Below are 4436 nucleotides of genomic sequence, written 5' to 3'. Positions count from 1 at the left end.
ACATAGAAAATTTGCCAAATATAAAGCGCGAAACGACATCCGTGATACGACCACCAAGATAAGAAATAGGAAGAAAAAGATATCGGGATACGCATTCAAATTCAAGCCGAGCCCAAACTTACCAAACACTTCAGATACATATGGCTCTAAATGTGGCAGACCCGTTGACTAAACTTCTCTCACAAGCAAAATATGATCACACCTTAGTACTCTTTGGGTGTTAATCACATAGCGATGTGAACTAGATTATTGACTCTAGTAAACCCTTTGGGTGTTAGTCACATGGAGATGTGAACTAATCACATAAAGATATGAACTATTGGTGTTAAATCACATGACGATGTGAACTAGATTATTGACTCTAGTGCAAGTGGGAGACTTAAGAGAATATGCCCTAGAGGCAATAATAAAGTTGTTATTTATATTTCCTTATATCATGATAACTGTTTATTATTCATGCTAGAATTATATTAACCGGAAACTTAGTACATGTGTGAATACATAGACAAACAGAGTGTCCCTAGTATGCCTCTACTTGACTAGCTCGTTAATCAAAGATGGTTAAGTTTCCTAGCCATGGACATGTGTTGTCATTTGAAGAACGGGATCACATCATTACAGAATGATGTGATGGACAAGACCCATCCGTTAGCTTAGCACTATGACCGTTTAGTTTATTGCTATTGCTTTCTTCATGACTTATACATGTTCTTATGACTATGAGATTATGCAACTCCCGAATATCGGAGGAACACCTTGTGTGCTATCAAACATGACAACTTAACTGGGCGATTATAAAGATGCTCTACAGGTGTCTCCGATGGTGTTTCTTGAGTTACCATAGATCGAGATTAGGATTTGTCACTTTGTGTTTCAGAGAGGTATCTATGGGCCCTCTTGGTAATGCACATCACTATAAGCCTTGCAAGCAATGTAACTAATGAGTTAGTTGCGGGATGATGCATTACGAAACAAGTAAAGAAACTTGCCGGTGACGAGATTGAACTAGGTATGATGATACGGATGATCGAATCTCGTGCAAGTAACATACCGATGACAAAGGGAACAACGTATGTTGTTATGCGGTTTGACCGATAAAGATCTTCGTAGAATATGTAGGAGCCAATATGAGCATCCAGGTTCCTCTATTGGTTATTGGCCGGAGATGTGTCTCGGTCATGTCTACATGGTTCTCGAACCCGTCGGGTCCGCACGCTTAACATTCGATGACGATTTGTAGTATGAGTTATGTGATTTGATGACCGAAGTTTGTTCGGAGTCCCGGATGATATCACGGACATGACGAGGAGTCTCAAAATGGCCGAGAGGTAAAGATTCATATATTGGAAGGCTATATTCGGACATCGAGAAGGTTCCGAGTGATTCGGGTATTTTTCGGAGAACCAGGGAGTTACAGAAATTCACCGGGGGAAGTATTGGGACTTATTAGGATTTAGTGGAAAGGAGAGAAGGGCCACAAGGGGAGGCAGCACGCCCCCATGGGCTGGTCCGAATTGGACTAGGAGGGGGCGACGCCCCCCTCTTTCCTTCTTCCTCTCCCTCTCCTTCCTTCTTCTCCTACTTGGAGTAGGAAAGGGGGAAACCTACTCCTACCAGGAGTAGGAATCCCGCCTTTGGGCGCGCCCCTTGAGGCCGGCCCTCCTCCTCCTCCCCTCCTTTATATACGGGGGAGGGGGCACCTCATAGACACACAAGTTGATTTCTTAGCCGTGTGCGATGCCCCTTCCATAGTTTTCCACCTCGGACATATTGTTGTAGTGCTTAGACGAAGCCCTGCGTCGGTAACTTCATCATCACTGTCACCACTCCGTCGTGCTGATGAAACTCTCCCGCGGCCTCAGCTAGATCTAGAGTTCATGGGACGTCACCGAGCTGAACGTGTGCAGATCACGGAGGTGTCGTGCGTTCGGTACTTGATCGGTTGGATCGCGAAGACGTCCGACTATATCAACCGCGTTACTAAACACTTCCGCTTTCGGTCTACGAGGGTACATGGACACACTCTCCCCGCTCATTGCTATGCTTCTCCTAAATAGATCTTGCATGATCGTAGGAAACTTTTTGAAATACTACGTTCCCCAACAGGTTGTAGCATATGCGCAGAAAGGTTCTAGCTTCTTTCACAATGGTTTCAACTCCAGAACCAAGGAGTTACATATTTTTTGTGCTTCACCGGTGACATATCCAGCAAAGCAAAAATGCCGGTTGCAGCTCCGGTGGAAGTCGGTTCCAGAAAAAAATGCCCGGTTACAGCTCCAATAGAAGTCGGTCCCAACAAAAAAATTATGTAGCTCGGTGAGTTGCAGCACCATCTATTGTGGTTCCAGCTCCTTCATCGGGCGGTTGCAGCAAAAATCGATGTTTTTCAAGCATCACCGGCTCGCGACGCCTCAGTGTTGGTTCCAACATTTGTGATGCATGGGTCCAACAACATGAATTGCTGCTCCCAACACCATAACTTGTCGCTTCCAGCACTGCAAACTCGCTGGTTCCAGCCGGTTGCAGCTTTGTTCACTACTTCTGCTCGGCACCAGAGAAGCTCGCTGCAGCACTTCGTTGGAGTTCCAACACCTCGTCACACGTTGCAGTACGAGCAGCCCGATGGTCCTATCACGAGAAGGGAGGTGGAGGAAGATAGGTAGAAGACGATGTGTGATAGGTTGTGGCATAGAAAAGGAATCCTTGGGATGAAAGATGCATGAAGATATAAGGTCAGGAAAAAGGCTTGGATGGTGGGTGGGTCAGCTGCCTACGTGGTCGTCTATGCGCGAGTGCACATGTGGACGAATCGGTGTGACCGACTGAAGTTTGGGCCGGCGCACCGCATAGAAACATTTCCTTATGAAAATTGCCACTAAGCAATAAGATTCTGTGGAAAAACAACATAAGGCTCTTAGGAAGCAAGAAATTTTGTTGGTCGAGGAGATGGAGAAAATCCAAATGTTGACTACAGAGCATCCTGCTTTTTTGTCAGAATTTGAGGAACTATCCACTCATCATGATTCTCTCTCAGTTGATCATGAGAGACTTACCTATGATTATCTCAAAAGGAAACAAGAACTCAAATATCTGAGAGTGGTTCATGATGATCTTGGGATGGAAATTGATTCTCTCCTTGCCCAACAAATTAGTGCTTCACAGGAGGAATTTGATCCACCTAGTTTAAAATGCTTAGAACATGGAAATGCTAATTCCTCTACTGGAACATCAGACACCTCCGAGAATATTGCTTCTACCGCTAATGCAGTTACTAACCCTCATCCAAGGAAACCGCTACTCTTAGTGATGAAAATGCTATGTTGAAGAACCTACTTAAGACAGACACGTTCAAAAACTCTCAAAGAACATTAAACCCTCTGCGATGTTCTCAATAAGTCAATTCTTTACAAGAACCCTAGAAAGGAAGGGGTAGGTTTTTAGAGAAATTTAAATGCATATGGTACATACTGGGCTCCGGAGCAATATCCCAAGATCCAATGGGTGCTCGCGAAGGAAAACCCTATTGATTTTCCTTTTCTCCCAGGTTATGATTGCATTGCTCTATCTATTGATGATTAGTCATTTGACTCGAACTATAAATTGTTCAAGAAAAAATGGAGAAATATCACTATGTTGGTGCTAATTGCGGGAACAAGCCTCCAAAGAAGAAAATCTGGGTTTTGAAAACCCTCATTGACGAACAACTCGTGAATGCTTCTCTAACCATGAAGGGTGATAACTCTCGTGCGAGGAAAACTCATCACAGTATCAGACTGCATATTCCTCGAAGGGTTCCTAAAATGTTACTCACTCTAAAGAGTACCATCATTACTATGCTCTTTTGATAAAGTCATAAAACATATTTTAGAAGTTTTCTTATTCTTTTAAATTTAGCAGCGGTTGTCATAGCACTATCTCCAGCCAACACATCATGTTCCCAAATGTTTTTCACCACTTCGTTGAACTCACTATGCTAATCCAATAATTTTCAAACCCAAATGGACTTAGGCATAGAAGTGCCACTTTTGAATGGTGCATGACACTTGATAAAAAATAGGTCTCGAATTGGCATGTGCGTAAGTGTTGTGATAGCTTAGTGTCCAAGATTCCGAGCAAAAACAACAACCGCTCGAGGTAAAAAATTTCTTTCAAGGGGAATGTCAACTAGCACAAGAGCATTAATAGCCACATTGAATTGAATCATATATTGAAAGTTGCCTCCAGCTTTGAACCAGGTAGGAACCATCATCAACTATATATGTGGAACCAGGTAGGATGTAATATAATGAAAATCACTTAGAACAAGCCAATCAGCGCCATCTATCATTTGAATGTTTTGAAACTAGTTGATGAAATCTTTTCTAGCAGAAGGAAGACAATGACCATAAATGTTGGTAAGGTACCAAGAATTTCCGGTATGAACAAAGGTGAAATTG

This window comes from Triticum aestivum, chromosome 3A, assembly GCF_018294505.1.
Source record: "Triticum aestivum cultivar Chinese Spring chromosome 3A, IWGSC CS RefSeq v2.1, whole genome shotgun sequence".
NCBI classification, from domain to species: Eukaryota; Viridiplantae; Streptophyta; class Magnoliopsida; order Poales; family Poaceae; genus Triticum; species Triticum aestivum.
The sequence above is the reverse complement of the archived record's forward strand: the minus strand, read 5'-3'. Positions refer to the sequence as shown.